The 21,810-nt window shown below is 30.9% G+C and overlaps 1 long non-coding RNA gene across 3 annotated transcripts; it reads right to left on the bottom strand.

Moving 5' to 3' along the window:
* Window positions 1–363: 363 nt before the first annotated feature.
* Window positions 364–20,783, bottom strand: LOC110098829. Of its 3 annotated transcripts, XR_002303393.2 has the most exons (3): window positions 20,406–20,783; window positions 4,362–4,606; window positions 364–737 (listed from the first exon to the last, which is right to left on the bottom strand). It is a non-coding gene; the product is annotated as an uncharacterized LOC110098829 (long non-coding RNA). The 3 variants fall into 3 exon arrangements; XR_002303392.2 differs by lacking the exon at window positions 364–737 and having other exon boundaries at window positions 3,777–4,606; window positions 20,406–20,779; XR_002303395.2 differs by lacking the exons at window positions 364–737; window positions 20,406–20,783 and adding an exon at window positions 14,240–14,310 and having other exon boundaries at window positions 3,777–4,606.
* Between the last annotated feature and the right edge of the window lie 1,027 nt (window positions 20,784–21,810).

Here is a 21,810-nt window from a genome sequence, read left to right as displayed (position 1 = left end):
CATATGATGATTTAATCGAAATAAAAATGAAGAGATTTAGATTCTGAAGAATCAAACATAACAGATAATTCTAATTTCTAAAAATGAAACATTTTGTTTGTCATAGTCAAGTAAAATTGAATACAGAAGATTCTATGTCTGCTCATTTATTACATATTTTTGTAAAACTTCTCACATTCCAATACAATACATAATTATACATATGAATATATGATAATATTTTTGGATACAAAAGGATATGAGGCATCAGATTTAGAGAAGATTGGCAATGCAACTTGTTCGATTTAAGTTTCCAAGCAAATTTAGGAATGTAAAAAAGCATTAACAATTAAATTCCATCCAAGACAACAAACAAAAGAAAAATGGCAAAAATCTGTACGCAAGATCGTATAACTATGGATAAAAACATTTCAATACTTTTAACATAAATTTTTTGTATCATGGCCAGTCCCAAAAGGTAACAGCAGCAATGCTGCTCCCTAAGGCAATGGAATATGAGACCACTACGAGGAACATAAAATCCATCAACCTCTAGAGATATCTACGTGACGTTTACTTGGGAATATAAACATAAGAAGTTTGCTTCATCAAGGTATTATATAAGTCCATGAACAAGACACAGACTGATCAGCCCCTCAAGCAATAGGAAGATACAAAAGCCAGCTTAGACATAAAAAGACACTAGCAAAACACCCAAGAAGGCCAAAAGACTTTTCCCCCAATAATCACCATGGTAGCTGCAAAATCAAATGATTCAACCTTAACCAATATAATCAATAAAAACCACAAACTAGAAATTAGTAAGTTACATGTATATTCATAAAAAGGAAATCAACAAATTTAGTATCCATTATTTTGCATGCGAGTCCACATGAATTGAGCAATTTCATCTCTTTTATCTAGCCATTCTCGAGAATCATCTACAGCTGCTTGATCTCCTCTTCTACTGTGACTTCTCCTAGCCCATTCATTCTCGAATTGAATGAACTCATCGCCACCTTCTGTAACTATCCAATTATGCAGTATGCAACAATCACAATTTCAACTTGAGTTTGTAGAGGAAAGTAGGATTCACATTTTATAATTGTGAAACGATTTTTCGAAGAACCGAATGCACGCTCAACAGTTGGGCGTAACGAGGAATGTCGTAGATTAAATAGTTCCTTAAAATTTATGGGTTGAATAGAACTAAACTCTTTCAAGTGATATCTTGTGGCACGATATGGGGGAAATAAAACCATTTCGTGTGGAGTTGCCACCATCAGCCAGATAATATTTTCCTGCTGGGACACGTAAATCATCTGATCTTTCTAATACATTTTTAAGTACTGCTGCGCCATGAGCAGAACCTTCCCAACTAGCAAGCACGTATGTGAACCTCAAATCAAAGTCAACTGCTGCTAAAACATTTTGTGTTTGGTATAGTTTTCTTCCTCTAAATGCGGCTTCGTTCTCCTTTGGAATCCTAGCTTTAATATGAGTTCCATGTATCGCACCAATACAATCCTAAAGTTGACACAAAGTATATTTAGGATACCGTAATAAAATAGAGTATTTAATTGAATAAATATTGATTATACCTTAAAAAATGGCATGAATATATAACTTGATTTAATCTTATATGGAGTTTCAGGAAGTGGAGGCTTGATATACTCATGGCGTAACTCCCCTACAACATGTAATGTAGCTTTGAAGTACCTAATAGCAATTTCACCAGAGCGATGAAAGTTAAATCGGACGACTCGGTTACGAACACTATGCCCGAGTGTATGTAATAACATAGCAACTTGTTCCTCGATTCTAACATTCAGTGTGTCTAACAACAATCCTCGTGTACGCATTAAATCACATAATTCCAAAAAAGGTGCTCGCCTCATGCGTACCATGTCAACACAGTCAAAATCACGCCCATTATATAACCTAGAAAGATATGTGTCACGTTGTATATTCCGTTGAGGATCATATTGATCAGGACATCAGATTTCGACACGTATACCATTGCCGGAGATGCAGATCGACGGCTACGATCCAGAGCCTTTATTTCTGATTTAATTGTATTTTTATTTATGCTTGCACTTTTATTTCTTCCTAGTTTGCCCCTGAGAGTATTGAGTCACTTATATAGCCCTGAGGGCAATTGTGTCATATTAGTTTTATTTTTATCTTGACCTACTTATAAAAGGCCACATGCAATGTATGAGCTAATGTTGATGAATGAAATTCTCTCTTTTGATCTATTTGTGAGTTTATTAAACTTTTCAATATCTCTTTGTGAGTTTCTTGAAGAGGTAGTGCTTGTTGATCTCTTTATGAGTTCTAGTGGAGGAGATGCATGAGGTTTGGAGCTTCCTTGAAATTTTCCAGGATTTTCCCACATTTTTCTGGCCTTATCTTTCCCCTCCCCAAAATCCCCTTACTGCCGGCCTCCTTGGGCCGCCCAAGCCGCCGGCCACCACCACTCAAAGCCCCTTCGTGGCAGCCGGCCTCCTTCCCCATTTTTCCCCTCTCCACCTTCTACCAGCCGGCCCCCTCTTGGGATCTTAGATTTGAAATTCAAATTTTCCAAGAGGCGTTGATAACTTTCCTAAAATAAATCATAGATTTTAGGCAATCGTCAGAATTGGATTTCAATTCCAATTTGAAATTCAAATAGTTGCCAATTTCTTACACTTAAGTTAGGAAACTTCCATTTTGTTTAAATCTGAAATTACTGCAGATTTTCTTCAAATCTTTTAATTAAACATGTGAGCCCCACCTAATTAAAACATATTCCCCTCCCTCTTCTCTATTTTGGCCGGCCCCTTTATGAGCTCTTTCTCTCTCCCAAATTAATTCTAATTCCCCACTAAATCAGCCACAAATCCCTCTCCCATTACCGCCCCTCTCCCCTTTTGGATTAATTTGAATTTTCAAATTAAATCCCTCACAAACCACTAAAATCTGAAACAATTTCAGATTTTATGCAATTACCTTTGGGTCTTCCATCCTAGCCGACCCCCTCCAAGCCCTCACGCCGGCCCAACGCTCTCCTCCCTCCAAGCCGCCACTTCCACTCCCTCCTCTTTCCATTGGGACTCCTTCATCTCCCGGCAAGAATACATGGCGGATCCAAAAGTTGATCACGGATTTGTGTTCAACTCTCAAGGAGATATCGACGTCGTCTATTCACCATTCTTTGACGTCGAGTTCGGCTTTGACGACATCGTCGAGGGTTACTTGAATCGGATCCTCCCCCATCTCGTAGACATCCTCGATGAGCAACTTCCAGCAGACGAGTGGATCATCAACGGGCGTCCACCCTCTTCCCCGAATTCGACCTCCTCCTCAACGGCTAGTCCCCTCAGCATTACCTGTCTGATCGTGGCATCCTTAAGTATGCTTGCGATTCTCCTCCTCTAATCCCACTTTCTATTGATTGAGAGAAAGATCCCAAGGTGAATGACCTAAATTTTAAATGTGTGGCTTTTGTTAATTTTGCCATTTGCTTTACTTAGTAATCATTGGATGTTATTTTGCATGTTCTACTAATCTCAAATGTAGCATATTTTTATTGCTTAATCTCTCATGTTATCATCTTAAACCTTTGAATTGAGTGAACAAGAGGTTATTGATAGTAGAGCAAAGTTTATAACTTCTTATTAATAACTTAAGTGCAATTCTTGTTATTACATGTAGTTTCACATCACATATTTTTTTTCTTTGCGAATCTGCTGCAATAGTACACATACTATACTAATTGCAATATAAATCACTTTCAGGACATCACTATATTTTTTAATTTCATGTAGTTCAGCAACATCTTCCAATGGCTCGACCATCTTTGTAACTATAAAATTCAACTTCAAGCAAAAAATGATTCATGAGCAATAATAATTCATGAAAGGGGTTTGTGTGCAGCAATAATTATACCATCAAATAGTTACCAAATTACCACGAAACAACTTGAAAGTAATGAACAACTTCAATTTTAAGATTCATCCAATTACTAAAGATAAATATATAAAAAAAAACCATTTGATCCTTTGGGTATAAACATAATAAATAAGTCTTCTCCCTGAAACTATGGTTGATAGCACAAGGAGCCCAAATAAAATATGGTAGATGCTATTAACAAGTTTATTACCACATAAAATACACCGATTCAAATAAGCACATGCAAAATCCATGTACATACTTAATCCTGCACTATCACACCGAGACGTATAAGCATCAAATGAAAGAAGCAAACTGAAGAAGCTATGCCACTTAGAAGGCTATTGTTCATCCAAAAATTTAAAAAGGTTAAAGTGCTGAACAAAATTGCAAGAAACGGGCTAAAAAAGGTTCAATAAATTAAAAAATATGCCTAATGAATCTAATACCAGGTTAAAATCAAGCTATTCTGTATTGGTTCTCATTAAAGAAGTTAAGACGCTGCAGCAGTAGCCAAGAAATTATTGAACATCTTCAATTTTAAGATTCATCGAACTTATTCCTCGATTCTAACAAGCTCTCTCCCAGGTTAAAATCAAGCTTCAATTTTAGTATAGCCAAGAAATTAAGACGCTGCAGCAATTTATGATTCACTTGGCATTTCAATTAGCTAGCACCTTAGCCAAACCTGGACCTGAACCATTTAATTGCATGATACGAAGGCGTGGTGTCAATAACAGAAGCATCACGAGAAAAAATCAAATGGAACAGGAAATGAACATTCAAAAGCATAAAATAAAATTTGCAAATTCAAAAAACATATAAAAATATAGATCAACTACTCATTGTTATTGCATTTTGAGAAAAACGAATGAATTAAACTAGATACATTCAAAAGCTTTTTTAGGTCATTATCAATGGTATTTTGGTTGTAAGAAGATATACCTGGTACAGAGGAGGGCGAACAGGTAAGTGAAGGGAGCAAGAGGAGTCGGCATTAGGTCCGGCTCCGATGTGCGGATGGCTATGGGATGAACAGGTAATGGTTTGGTTCACGAACATGAAAGGGCGACGAATGGTTTGGGGTGTTAGATCCCCGGTTGTCGTGAACGGAGGCGACGAAAGAGGGGTTCGCCTCCTGTGATCGTGTGAGTTCAGGGAGTTGGGAGAGAAGGCTTCGGCTTCAAGAGAGGGAGAAAGCTTCGATTTCGTGAAACCATCGTGCGTGAGGCAGTATTTCATGCGAGAGAATTTGTAGCCCGCTCAATTTGAGCGGGTTTCGATGTCGCAAGAACGCTCTCCTGTAACACACCGCTGATGCTTCGGAGGATTTACGTATGTTCCGCTCAAAATCAACCAAACGACCTAATTTAAGTAATGCACATAATCGAATTATTTTACCCTCCTAATTCTGCATACCAAACAAACCCTTAATAAATTTCTTTCTTGTTGCCAGGTTACTCAATTATTTCACATGACATCCCTCCTACCAATGAAAACAAACCTCTTGTGTTTAGTATTCCCGACCTTTCCAACCCAGATCGTTGCATCCTCTATGTTTCTAGTAAGGTTTTTCACACTATAAGTAGCCCACACCTTTGAGATGCTTTATGTTTGTACAACAAAGGAGAGTAGTTGTTGATGTGTCATGAAGAAGAAGTATATTAGAAATAATATCAGAACTCATTATTTCTTCTCAACCCTCATAGTGGGAGCAGAATCGACTTGCCGGGACCATTTGAAAAGGGTCATTTTGCTTTTAGTCTTACTCGTGGTAACCCGTGTCATGTTATCTATACTAGCTACAAGATCCCCACTAGAAGTGTTGTCATTTGAGTAATTCGTCCCAATGATAGTGCCTGGGAGGTGCCTGAGCTTGGTAATTCTCCTCAGAACATTATAATCTCTTCCACGTTAGTGATTGGGAATTAGGTTATGTGCATTGACAGTAAAGGATATCATGCTTGACTTGTCTAATTGCAGTTGGAATTTTCTATCTAAACGGAAGTTTCCAAATCATTCAAAATGTTACTTCTTTGAGAAGGATAATGAAGTTATGTGTGATAGTTGCCCTATTATGAGTTGCGACTTCTTTATATTTTATAAGTATGATTGGCAGATGATGGATTGGATTGAGATTAATAATGTTGAGTTGATAAATATCGGTTGGTTTTGGAGTCATCCATGTTCATTTTATATGAAGGGAGGTAAAGGAAAATATGTGTACTATTTGGAAAGTATTGCTTGGTGGGGAGGGCAACCGAGAGAGCGTGCACGTCCTACTTGGCAAACAATTCTTTTCTTTAGAAGGGAATGTGAGAATGATCTTCCGGTGAATGTGTTCATCCACAACATGACGTTGAAGGTGACATAGATATTCTTTTGCTTGAAAAGTATGGCTCTAAGAGGCTTGCATGTTAGGTGGACAAATGTATACTATATTAAGCATGCTAATGTATTCTTTTGAGTTTAGGAGTATTTCTTAACAACAATTTGCTATTGTTTTATTAAAATTTATATAGTTTAAATTTATTTAGCTTAAAACTCTTCTTCTTAGATATTTCATATACCTTGAATTAAGAAATTAATATTAACAGTAAATATCTTATAAAATGAGATCAGTTATGTGTAAAGATCCCAAATGATTATTTAAATGTTTTACAAGGTGATGTGGAATAACAAAAATGCTTCACGATCATTAAAAAATAATAGATTAACTGCTGAATTAGAAGAGTATGAAATTGCTTCCTTGATCATGGTAAGTTGAATGAGTTGGTGAAAGACGGGCTGTTGTGAGGATCTATAAAGGACCTTCCCATAAACGCTTCAACCATAGCCTTTTAGACTTCGTTTGAAACAACTTTCTTCTTGATTGTCAAAACAATTTTTTAGTACAAAATTTTTTGAACTAAAAAAATGATTTAGAAAGCAACAAAAACTACCCCAAATAAAACCTTAGCCTTTATATTAGAGGTGTTTATCATTTTCTAAGAAAAAATAGATGGACAGAAGGTGGTCGCAAATGCTCTTTATGGAGCTTGTTAAAAACATTCTCTATCAAACCTTCGTGTTTCAGCTAATAGTTTATTTATCTAAAAAATATAGTTTTGACTGATAAATACTATGATGAGTTTTTTATGTTTTTTTTTTAATATTAGATAAATATTTGAGGAGATAAGTAACACAGATTTCTCAATATAATTATCATTTTTTTAAAAAAGAAGCATTCAATATGTTGAAACAATACAACAACAACATCAAGCCTTTATCCCACTACGTGGGGTTGGCTACATGAATTCTTTTTCTCCATTGTGTCCTATTAAATGTCAAATTCTCGTTTAAATCTAATAAAGAAAGGTCATTCCTAATATTTTCTAACCAAGTCTTTTTAGGTCTACCCCTACCTTTCTTAACATAAGTCAAATCTAATACCTCTACTCTCCTAACCGGGTCATCACAAGGCCGCCGTTTTATGTGACCAAAACCATCTAAGGCGACTTTCTCTAAAATTATCTTCTAATGGAGCTACTCCAACCTTTTCACGTATATGCTCATTTCGTATCCTATCTCTAAGGGTAAAGCCACTCAACCACCTGAGCATTTTCATCTCTGTCAAACTTAACTTAGTATTATGCTTCTCTTTTAATGGCCAACATTCGGCACCATAAAGCATTGCAGGCCTCACTACCATCTTATAGAATTTTCCCTTAAGTTTGAGGGGTACATTTCTATCACATAACAAGCCCAATGCATTCCTCCACTTCAACCATCCAACTTGAATTATGCTGATAATATCCCCATCTATTTCACCATCACTCTGAACAACAATTTTTATAACAAATCTTCTTATTTTTAATCTTTTCTTGCACATTTGGATTCCACCACCAACTATTTTTACTATTAGGAGCTTTTCCCTTTGATACTCCAAGGACATCTTTTGCAATATTCTTAATATCACTAGCCACTTTTTCCCACATAACATTAGCATCCTTATGCACAGACAAAATCTTAAGATCTAAAATCTTATTTTCAAAAATATTTTTTGTTAATATTCTTTAAATGCCCCCATTTAATCCTAGAAAATTGTTTTACTTTATTTTTTATTTTATGCCCCTTTATCTTAAAGTCCAAAACTAATAATCGATGTTGGGTACATAAATTTTCACTCGGAATAACTTTACAATCTTTGCACTCTAAACGATTTGATTTTCTAATAAGAAAATAGTCAATCTGGGTTGTACTATATCCATTTTTATAAGTGATGAGATGCTCATTCCTTTTCTTAAATAAGGTATTAGTAATTAAAAAATCATAAGCTAAACAAAAATTCAATATGGGCTTGCCACTTTCATACGTCGATCCAAATCCATGGCCACCATGAATGCTTTTAAAATCATCTACCTCTCTACCAACATGTTCATTTAAATCTCCTCCAATAAAAACTCTTTCTTCAAGAGTTATTTTTTGTATTAATTCTTCTAAATCATTCCAAAAATTTAATTTAGAACTCATATCCAAACCTACTTGAGAAGCATAAGCACTTATAATATTAACAATATTATCATCAATAACAATTTTTAAAGCTATAATTCTATCTCCAATCATATTAATTTTTATAACATTATCCTTTAAACTCTTATCTATAATAACACCTAAACCATTTCTAATACGACTCCTACCCAAATACCAAAGTTTAAATTCTAAACTATCAATTTCCTTAGCCTTCTCTCCAGCCTAATATGTTGAAACAATAATTCAATTCAATGATACAACATTACTATCAAAAAAATTAGAAAAGAAAAAAATAAAATAATATAAGCCATATAGCATAGACCAAATCTACAACAATCAAATAAAATGTAATATATTTGATAAACCTAAAAATACAAACATCTCTTAATATCTTAAATGTTTCGTAATCCATTACAAGCAAAATGAAAAACATCATCCCGATAAAATATGGAACATTTTGCATTATTATCTATGTCAATAAAAATATTATTTTTACCAATATGTCTAGATGTTCGTACCCAAGATAATACTCCAGTTTTTTTAGGTATAATAAAAAAATTATACCTTCCAATATTTTCAATTTGGGTAAATATAAAATAATCTTGCATTGTCATCAGTCCGCATCTTAAAACATATAGGCAATTTAGGCCATTCATCTGAAGGAAAAATTTAATACAAAAACTCATTGCATGCTATAAAACTAGCCCCCAAATCAAAAGGTTGAGGAAATAAGCCACGTTCATGATCAATGTGGCTATTATGATTTCATGATAATTTATTTAAAACATCATGTTCTCCGTCAAACCACCATATAAAATCATCATAAATAATAAGACTATACATATCTAATATGCATGTGTTAACCCAATTACATATACATTCAATATTTAAATATTTAATCGATATATTAGTGTCATCAAATGTGTAATCATCACATATATTTGAAAATACTAAAATAAAAGTATTATTGTTTACTAGTGTTCCTGAAAATACTTTTTTGAGATAAAATTTAAATTTACCATATATGATATTTCTATTATTATTATTTGTCCAGTGGATATTTAAAAATAAAAATAAAAATATGTGCATTCTTACTCATTATCCATCCACTATTAGAATAAAATAGCTCACCGACATTTGAATTCACTTTAAAACTTTGTCGGATGAAATGATAAAACAACTTTATAACATTAAATAGATAATCTTTTATATAAAAATGAGTTTAAAACTTCAGCTTCTCTCTTTATTTATTTCTTTTTTTTTTAGCCTACATGCTTTAACTTTCATATTGTACATATAAAAAAAGATATAATGTAAAAATAAATAAATAAAAATGTGATTAAAATATTATTATAAAAACAAGTGTTAATAAATTACTTATGTTTAATAATAAAAGGAGGCGAAATAACAATTTTTTGATATCTAGTCCAATATAGTCAATTGCCTTCGTATGTATTATTAACTTTATATGACTATAAAACATAGCAAAAAATATATAATATTATTACAAATGATATTGATTTAAATTTGAAATACTTTATTTTTTAAATTAAAGAAATAAAAGTAGGAGATTTATGATACTAAGAAACTTAGTTATATTTCAAACTATAATATTATTAGGCTTTAAATTTTTGTATTTAGATATTTTAATTTTGAGTTGATCATTTTATTAGAAATTTAGAACTTATATTCAATTAAAAAAAGATCAATGAAATGCCTAGGATTTATATATTTAGCCAATAAGGAGATAGAACTACAAACCCTAAATCTAAGTTGAGCACATCGCTAGGTAAATGCTCAAACCAAATTCTAAAGAAATGCGCATGAACTTATAATATCTTAAATTCACTTAAAATTGAAAACAATCTAACTTCATTAGACTTACAACTTACTTGGGAATGCTACCAACTAAACTCATTCTAACAATTTTAATGCCGTGACATTTACTCTTGATACTTTACAAGATGGATAGGCTGTTATTTAATTTGAAAGTAAGAGATACAACTTTGATTTTCCAATCTAAGTTAGCTTTATCATGAAAGGTGCTTACTTATCTAACTTACACAATAAATTTTTTTTTTAATTTTTTTTTTATATCATAATATAAATCTAGCATGCAAAAATGATAATCAAGTCCAATTTTTTAAGATAATTTTGACAACATGGCAACCTTAATCTACTAAGGAATAGTAAACTTAACTTGTTGCTTAGGCAACTCGTAGTTGTTGGAAGCGAGTGTGAGATTTTTTGTTTGAGTTTTTAATATTGCAAAAATGTAAAATTCATGCATGTATGTAAGAAAATAAATGTTAATTTAAAGGACAAATATATTTTACCTTAAGAGCTTAATGATTATAATCATCCCCAGCTAACCATAATCAAAAGAAAGCATAGGAAAAACAATTATTTCTGCCTTGCACGTTGAGGCAATCACACCAATCAATCAATTTAAAATGAAATAATATAGAAAGGTCAATGTGGCAAGTGCCACTTATTGCAACCTAGCAAGTAAAATAAAGAGATGACCGTGCTCCACCTAAAACAACTTGAATTTCTACTTCTAGTAGACTCAATTTAAGCTTGTGGGTCTTCAAACTTCAATCCTTCAAATTTTTAATTATTTATAAGGTTCTTAAAGGTTTCACTATATATTTTTACTATTTTTTATAATCATATTAAGTTAATAATACAGATAAAGGCAATTGGCTATATTGAATTAGACCTCCACAAATTGTCAGTTCATTCATTTCTATTATTAAACCAAATAAGTTACTGACAATTATTTTTATAATAGTTTTTTAATCACAATTTGATATATTTATTTTTACATTGTATTTCTTTTTATAGATACAATATGAAAGTCAAAGCCAATTAACTAAAAAGAAAAAAAAAACAAACAAAAAGAGAAGCTCAAAGTGTAAACCTTTTTCTTATTATTAGAAATTCTCTATTTAATGATATAAATTTTTTTTATCATTTCATCCGATATAGTTTTACAATGAATTTGAATGTAGCTAAACTACATTTCTCTAATGATGGATGGATAATGAGTAAGAATGCGCATACTTTTAATTTTTTTTTAAATATCCAATGTACAAATAATAGTAATGAAAATACAACATATGACAAATTCAAATTCTATCTCAAAATGAGTATTTTCAGAAACTCCAATAAACATTAATATTTTTATTTTAGTCTTTTGAAGTTTATATGATGATTACACATTGAGTGACACTAATGTATGAATTAAATATCCAAATAATTAATGGATGTGTATGAGGGTTCACACATTTATATTAAACATGTGCAGTCTTATTATCTATGATGATTTTATTTGGTGGTTTGATGGAGAACATGGTGTTTTACATAAATTATCATCAAATTATATTGGCGAAATTGATTATAAACGTGTATTATTTCTTCAAACTTTTGAATTGGGGGCTAGTTTTATAATATGTAATGAATCTTTATATTTAGTTTTTCCTAGACATGGGTGACCTAATTTGTCTGTATTTCAAGTTGTGATTTGATGACAATGCAAGATTGTTTTATATTATTCAAATTAAAAATATTGAAAGGTATAATTTTTTTTTTTATTATACCTAAAAAAACTGGAGTATCATCCACGGCACGAACACCTGAACATATTGGTAGAAATAATATTTTTATTGGCATAGATTATAATGTATAATACTATATGTTTAAATTTAACACACAAGAAAATATTGTGTTTAACTTATGTCGGGACGATTTTTTTAATTTTGCTTGTAATGAATTATGGAACCTTTAAGATATTAAAAGATGTTTGCATTTTTAGACGTCTCAATCATATTTTATTTTATTTTATTATTGTAGATCTAATCTGTGCTCTTTGGCTTATAATGTTTTAATCTTTTCTTTTCTAAATGTTTTGAGTATAATGTTATATCATTTAATTGAATAATTATTTCAACATATTGAATGATTCTTTAAAAAAAATGATAATTACGTTGGTAAATTTATGTTACGTATCTCTTTCAATATTTATCTAATATTAAAAAAATTATATATAAGAAACTCATTATACATATTTGTTAGTCAAATCTGTCTTTTTCAGACAAAGAAACTCTTAAGTGAAGCACAAATGTTCGACAGAGAATATTTTCATCAAGCTCCATGAAGAGCGTTTGCGACCACCTTCTGTCCATCTATCACTTCTTAGATAATGATAAACAACTCTTATATAAAGACTAAGGTTTTATTTCAGATATTTTTTGTTATTTTTTAAAACAATTTTTTAGTACAAAAAATTCTAGTTCAAAATTTTTTGTATTAAAAAATGTATTTAAAAAACAAGAAGAAAGTTGTCCCAAATGAAGTCTAAAAGGCAATGGTTGAAGCACACATGATTCACTTTTCACAATCATCCATACACTTCACTATTCACATACACATACTTCACCTTTCAAAACACCTTTACACGTTTCAAATTTCAATGTACCTTTTAGGCACTCCAACTTTCAATATGCACACACTTTACTTTCCCACATTTACATTTCTCAACTCTCAAAATATATACAAATTTCATAATTCCATTTTTCAAACACATCTACACAAATCACTTTCCAAACATATCACCCACACTTTCCAAGAGATACAAACATACACCTGACTTCTCACATGCATAATTCCACCTTTCCAAAACACACAAGTTTCACATTTTTGAAACCACAAGCCTCACTTATTATTTCTCACACATATCACCTTTTCAAAACAAAACACTTTTCATTCTCCAACAATCAAGCTTCACTGTACCATTCACAACCACCCTTCATTTTTTAAAACATACTCATGCTACTATACTAAATAAAACATCGTTGCAACATACAAGTTCCCATAAACCCTACAACAGTAATAATGAGAAAGAACAATTAATGACACCTTACTCTTTCCAAAGACTCATGAAAATTCCCAATGTAAAGCATATAACCCTGATTCTACCAACCGTACACCATATTTATCAAAATTGTAATTTTTCATAATCAGGAGTTGCTGGGAAGAAGAAAAGATATCAATGCTCTTTTGAAATCTCTATTATAAATAATAGAAACACATTTTTTATGAAAGAATAAATTATGATTTCAAACAAGAAGTTATTGCTTTAAAGGAGAAGGGACCTAAACATGCATGTAACACCTCCTACTTTCCCTTTAAAGTTAAAGCAACCAACATATATAACCTTGACCATGAATGGTGCAATCATCAAATAAAATGAAAAAGATGCATTGCAACCACCACGCCACCCCATTTACTCATTTCATCTCAACCATTATGCCAAATATCATTAAGAGAAAGAGAAGTTGGAAAACTTTGTTCTCTTTTAAGAAAAATATTAAAGGACTTTCCAATTAAAACTAGATGATTTCACATTGAGTCAATGTACTTTCAGGCTTTGAAACAATCTAATAAACAAAGTTATTTCAGCACACCTACAAGCCTTCACATAACATGATATCAAGTCACCATACAATATTTAAGATTCAAGAATGTGCATAAGCATGTTACAATCATTAATGATTTATTGAGGCTTAAACGTGTTTCCATCAAGGCATTGATATATACACTGAATTTCGAAATACTATATACAACAACTCAAACTCCATCAAATACATATAGATATTTTCTTAAGAACTCATAATCATCAGGTCTTATAACCAATTCGACAAAGAAACTCATATCCAACAAGATATAGCGATGCGGAGAGAAAATTTTAGAAGAAGAAACTGATAAGAGATGAAGAAAAGGAAGATGGAGAAGAAATAGGGGAAGCATATACCTATGGCCAGTGGCTAGGGCAAGAAAGGGCTTCGGACAGGATTGGCTAAAGCAAGAACCGACCAACCAGGACTGTTTAGGGAATTCCTTTTGATTTGTATGCATTAAATAGATGTTTTTCCTAGGATTTGGGCATCTTGAATTTGAGTTTTCTCTTTGAGATCTAGGGTTTGCTTTGGGCTCTTGGCTTTGCCGGAGACTTTGGAGAGTACGTTCTTCCTCTCGAATTGAAGAACAAATTGTATCTTTGCTATTTGTTTCGTCTACTAGTAAAAATACAAGTCTTTGCTTGAGTTGTCTCTCAATATTCTCGCAATATTCACTGTTTTTCCTGCGCATAGTTGCTGTCCACTGTTGGAGACAGCAATTTTCTCCTTGTTCGGCTTCAGTTTTGGTTAGGAAATACTTGAAATCAAGTATTTTCTATCATGTTCGTACCCTAGATAATACTTCAATTTTTTAGGTATAATAAAAAAATTATACCTTCCAATATTTTCAATTTGGATTAATATAAAATAATCTTGCATTGTCATCAATCCGCATCTTAAAACATATAGGCAATTTAGGCCATTCATCTCAAGGAAAAATTAAATACAAAAACTCATTGCATGCTAAAAAACTAGCCCCCAAATCAAAATGTTGAGGAAATAAGCCACGTTCATGATCAATGTGGCCATTAAGATTTCATGATAATTTATTTAAAACATCATGTTCTCCATCAAACCATCATATAAAATCATCATAAATAATAAGACTATACATGTCTAATATGCATGTGTTAACCCAATTACATATCCATTCAATATTTAAATATTTAATCGATATATTAGTGTCATCAAATGTACAATCATCATATATACTTGAAAATACTAAAATAAAAGTATTATTGTTTACTGGTGTTCCTGAAAATACTTTTTTTGAGATAAAATTTAAATTTACCATATGTGATATTTCTATTATTATTGTTTGTCCAGTGAATATTTCAAAAAAATTAAAAATATGTGCATTCTTACTTATTAACATCCACTATTAGAATAAAACAGCTCACCAACTTTTGAATTCATGTTAAAACTTTGTCGGATGAAATGATAAAACAACTTTATAACATTAAATAGATAATTTTTTATATATAAATGAGTTTAAAACTTCAGCATCTCTCTTTATTTGTTTTTTATTTTTTTAGCCTACATGCTTTCACTTTCATATTATACATATAAAAAAAGATACAATGTAAAAATAAATAAATAAAAATGTGAATAAAATATTATTATAAAAACAAGTGTTAATGAATTACTTATGTTTAATAATAGGAGGCGAAATGACAATTTTTTGAGATCTAGTCCAATATAGTCAATTGTCTTCATATGTATTATTAACTTTATATGACTATAAAACATAGCAAAAAAAATATAATATTAATACAAATGAGATTGGTTCAAATTTGAAATACTTTATTTTTTAAATTAAAGGAATAAAAGTAGGAGATTTATTATACTAAGAAACTTAGTTATGTTTCAAACTATCATATTATTGGGCTTTAAATTTTTTGTATCTAGATACTTTAATTTTGAGTTGATCATTTTATTAGAAATTTAGAACTTATATTCAATTAAAAAAAGATCAATGAAATGCCTAGAATTTATATATTTAGCAAATAAGGAGATAGAACCACAAACCCTAAATCTAAGTTGAGCACATCGCTAGGTAAATGCTCAAACCAAATTCTAAAGAAATGTGCAGGGACTTATAATATCTTAAATTCACTTAAAATTGAAAGCAATCTAACTTCATTAGACTTACAACCTACTTGGGAATGCTGCCAACTAAACTCATTCTACCAATTTTAATGCCGTGACATTTACTATTGATACTTTACAAGATGGATAGGCTGTTATTTAATTAGAAAGGAAGAGATACAACTTTGATTTTCCAATCTAAGTTAGCTTTATCATGAAAGGTGCTTACTTATCTAACTTACACAATAAAAGTTTTTTTTTAATTTATTTTTTTATATCATAATATAAATCTAGCATTCAAAAATGAAAATCAAGTCCAATTTTTTAAGATAATTTCGACAACATGACAACCTTAATCTACTAAGGAATAGTAGACTTAACTTGTTGCTTAGGCAGCTCGTAGTTGTTGGAAGTGAGTGTGAGATTTTTTGTTTGAGTTTTTAATATTGTAAAAATGTAAAATTCATGCATGTATGTAAAAAAATAAAGGTTAATTTAAAGGACAAATATATTTTACCTTAAGAGCTTAATGATTATAATCATCCCCAACTAACCATAATCAAAAGAAAGCATAGGAAAAACAATTATTTCTGTCTTGCACGTTGAGGCAATCACACCAACCAATCAATTTAAAATGAAATAATATACAAAGGTCAATGTGGCAAGTGCCACTTATTGTAACCTAGCAAGTAAAATAATGTGATGACCGTGCTCCACCTAAAACAACTTGAATTTCTACTTCTAGTAGACTCAATTTAAGCTTGTGGGTCTTCAAACTTCAATCCTTCAAATTTTTAATTATTTATAAGGTTCTTAAATGTTTCACTAAATTTGAATAATATTTTTGTTATTGTATTTGAATCCATAAAAAATGTTATTTTTTATCTTTAGGGGTGATATTCATTCTTTATGTAGATTTGATGACAATAATAAGAAAAAAAATTATTTTTATATTTGAATCCATTGGCGAATATTATATATATATATATCTTTTGAGATAGAATTTTGTTTTCAATGAAGTGTTTGATTACAAAAAAAAAGTCATGACCTTGAAAATTTTAATTTCCCATAAATTGGATTTTTTTTGTCAGACAACACTTATTTTCTTTATATTTAAATGTTTAGACCGTCATAATTTATTTTTTCCTCATAAAATAATAAATTTATTAATAAGTTTGCCCATGTCTAATTATAATAATTATATAGTTTGTATTTAATCTAACTTTAGAATACTCATTTTCTTTTTTTATTGAATAGCATGCAATAATATTATATATTTTTTACTATTTTTTATAGTCATATTAAATTAATAATACAGAGAAAGGCAATTAGCTATATTGAATTAGACCTCAACAAATTGTCAGTTCGCCTATTTCTATTATTAAACCAAGTAAGTTACTAACACTTATTTTTATAATAGTTTTTTAATCATAATTTGATATATTTATTTTTACCTTGTATTTCTTTTTACATATACAATATGAAAGTCAAAGCCAATTAACTAAAAAGAAAAAAAAAACAAATAAAAAGAGAAGTTCAAAGTTTAAACCCTTTTCTTATCATTAGAAATTCTCTATTTAATGATATAAATTTTTTTATCATTTCATCCGATATAGTTTTACAATGAATTTGAATGTAGCTAAACTACATTTTTCTAATGGTGGATGGATAATGAGTAAGAATGCGCATACTTTTAATTTTTTTAAACTATACACTGTACAAACAATAGTAATGAAAATACAACATATGACTTTCAAATTCTATCTCAAAAGAAGTATTTTCAGAAACTCCAATGAACATTAATATTTTTATTTGTCTTTCAAAGTTTATATGATGATTACACATTGAGTGACACTTATATATGAATTAAATATCCAAATATTCAATGGATGTGTATGAGGGTTCACACATTCATATTAAACATGTGTAGTCTTATTATTTATGATGATTTTATTCGGTGGTTTGATGAAGAACATGGCATTTTACATAAATTATCATCAAATTATAATAGCGAAATTGATTATAAACGTGTATTATTTCTTCAATATTTTGAATTGGGGGCTAGTTTTATAATATGTAATGAATTTTTATATTTAGTTTTTCCTAGACATGGGTGACCTAATTTGCCTATGTTTCAAGATATGATTTGATGACAATGCAAGATTATTTTATATTATTCAAATTAAAAATATTGAAAGGTATAATTTTTTTTATTATACCTAAAAAACTGGAGTATCATCCACGGCACGAACACCTGGACATATTGGTAGAAATAATATTTTTATTGACATAGATGATAATGTATAATGCTACATGTTTAAATTTAGCACACAAGAAAATATTGTGTTAAACTTATGTCGGGACGATTTTTTTAATTTTGCTTGTAATGGATTATGGAACATTTAATATATTAAAAGATGTTTGCATTTTTAGGCGTCTCAAACATATTTCATTTTATTTGGTTGTTGTAGATATGATCTGTGCTCTTTGGCTTATAGTGTTTTAATCTTTTCTTTTCTAAATGTTTTGAGTATAATGTTACATCATTTAATTGAATAATTATTTCAACATATTGAATGATTCTTTAAAAAAAATGATAATTATATTGGTAAATTTATGTTACTTATCTCTTCCAATATTTATCTAATACAAAAAAAATTATATATAAGAAACTCATTATACATATTTGTTAGTCAAATCTATCTTTTTCAGACAAAGAAACTATTAAGTGAAGCACAAATGTTCGATAGAGAATGTTTTCATCAAGCTCCATGAAGAGCGTTTGCGACTACTGTCCATCTATCTCTTCTTAGATAATAATAAAAAACTCTTATATAAAGACTAAGGTTTTATTTCAGACATTTTTTGTTATTTTTTAAAACAATTTTTTAGTACAAAAATTTCTAGTTCAAAAATTTTTGTATTAAAAAATTTGTTTAAAAAACAAGAAGAAAGTTGTCCCAAATGAAGTCTAAAAGGCAATGGTTGAAGCACACATGATTCACTTTTTACAATCATCCATACACTTCACTATTCACATACACATACATCACCTTTCAAAACACCTTTACACGTTTCAAATTTCAATGTACCTTTTAGGCACTCCAACTTTCAATATGCACACACTTTACTTTCCCACATTTACATTTCTCAACTCTCAAAATATATACAAATTCCATGATTCCATTTTTCAAACACATCTACACAAATCACTTTCCAAACATATCACCCACACTTTCCAAGAGATACAAACATACACCTTACTGCTCACATGATGCATAATTCCACCTTTCCAAAACACACAAGTTTCACATTTTTGAAACCACAAGCCCCACTTATTATTTCTCACACATATCAGTTTTTCAAAACAAAACACTTTTCATTCTCCAACAATCAAGCTTCACTGTACCATTCACAACCACCCTTCATTTTTTAAAACATACTCATGTTACTATACTAAAGAAAACATCGTTGCAACATACAAGTTCCCATAAACCCTTACAACAGTAATAATGAGAAAGAACAATTAATGACACCTTACTCTTTCCAAAGACTCATGAAAATCCCCAATATAAAGCATATAACCCTGATTCTACCAACCGTACACCATATTTATAAAAATTGTAATTTTTCATAATCAGGAGTTGCTGGGAAGAAGAAAAGATATCAATGCTCTTTTGAAATCTCTATAATAAATAATACAAACACATTTTTTATGAAAGAATAAATTATGATCTCAAACAAGAAGTTATTGCTTTAAAGGAGAAGGGACCTAAACATGCACGTAACACCTCCAACTTTCCCTTTAAAGTTAAAGCAACCAACATAGATAACCTTGACCACGAATGGTGCAATCATCAAATAAAATGAAAAAGATGCATTGCAACCACCACGCCACCCCATTTACTCATTTCATCTCAACCATTATGCCAAATATCATTAAGAGAAAGAGAAGTTGGAAAACTTTGTTCTCTTTTAAGAAAAATATTAAAGGACTTTCCAATTAAAACTAGATGATTTCATATTGAGTTGATGTACTTTCAGGCTTTGAAACAATCTAATAAACAAAGTTATTTCAGCACACCTACAAGCCTTCACATAACATGATATCAAGTCACCATACAATATTTAAGATTCAAGAATGTGCATAAGCATGTTACAATCATTAATGATTTATTGAGGCTTAAACGTGTTTCCATCAAGGCATTGATATATACACTGAATTTCGAAATACTATATACAACAACTCAAACTCCATCAAATACATATAGATATTTGCTTAAGAACTCATATTCATCAGGTCTTATAACCAATTCGACAAAGAAACTCATATCCAACAAGACATAGCAATGTGGAGAGAAAATTTTAGAAGAAGAAAATGATAGGAGATGAAGAAGAGGAAGATGGAGAAGAAATAGGGGAAGCATATACCTATGGCCGGTGGCTAGGGCAAGAAAGGGCTTCGGACAGGATTGGCTAAAGCAAGAACCGCCCAACCAGGATGGCTTCGGGCTGCCTTCCTTGGGGCGGAACCGACGGGATAGAGGGAGACTCCGCCTGGGTTTCTTGCGAACAAAAAGGAAGACGGGGAGGTAGGGCTTTCGTTCGGCCTTCTTGCAAAGCTAGAAACAGATGAAGCCAAGGGGAGGTTCGGTCATGGGAATGAGAGGAGACGGGGGCGGCCTGGGGGCTTCTCAGTTCTCACGCAACCAAGGGAGGAGGCCGACGGACCTGAGGGGCTTGCGAATAGAGAGCTGGGTGAGGGGGAGTTCGGTCCGTCCGAATAGAGAGGGAGATCGTGGGTTCGGTTACACTAGCCCTAATTCCTAGCTACTAAACCGCCTAGAATCAATAATAATTTTTTTTTAAATGAAATCTATATATTAAATTAAGTGAATTTAATTAAAACTTTAATTTAGATGGTTTGAAATAAAATGACTAATTTGATTAATATTAATTTAATAATTAATATCATTTAATTTGCGATGAGTTAAATTGGAATAATCAAAGCCGTCTATATTAAATTGAACTCGAATCGAGTGGGTTGAACTCGACGCCGAGTTGATTTGATTATGATCAAGTTGTGATGTGTCAAATTAGAAAGCTGAGTCCATACTACGTCATTAGGAATCCACCTAAAGGAAATCTTATGGGTGACATCTACGCTAGGTTACGAAGACCTAGGAATTAGATATTGATTCCAAAGAAATTTACCTCGAATAATGAGGTCAAAAATGTCAATGGCGACAGTCTCCACCAACCTCCTTGCGAATGGCTCTCAGATCTCTGTCGCCTTCTTATTATCGAATTCCCGTACATTCTGTGAAATGACTTAAATTTAACCTAAATTTACTATAAATCGGGCCAATAGGCTAGAGTTCATTCTAAATATGGCCGACCAACGGTGCACCACTGCACCCAGAGGAAAATTGAAACCTAAATTAACAAAGCAGGGAGAGTTTGTTGGGGTGAGAATTCTAATTAGGGCTTTCCTACTAAAATAATATATATAAATTTAATTATTTATCAATATTAAAATATTTATATTATTTGTTGCACGCATAATATATTCATCTTTTCTTCCCTTATTAATTAAAATTTTTATTTAGTTGATTACTTATTATATTATTTATGAGCCTATATCAATTTATTCAGGATTTTTCTAATTTTTATTTGATTTTTAGAAAAATTTTCAATGCTGAGATGATAAATTATTAAATTATCATTCTTTTCCTTGTATTGTCTCTCTCTTATATTATTTGTATTTCATTCTTAATATTTTACTTGAATAAACTTGATATTTTAGTGATTTAACTTTGAAATTGATTTTTTAGAC

The sequence above is a fragment of the Dendrobium catenatum genome, unplaced genomic scaffold, assembly GCF_001605985.2.
Source record: "Dendrobium catenatum unplaced genomic scaffold, ASM160598v2 fragScaff_scaffold_1263, whole genome shotgun sequence".
Taxonomy (NCBI): Eukaryota; Viridiplantae; Streptophyta; class Magnoliopsida; order Asparagales; family Orchidaceae; genus Dendrobium; species Dendrobium catenatum.
Note: the sequence above shows the minus strand (reverse complement) of the source record. Positions and strands in the feature narration are given on the sequence as shown.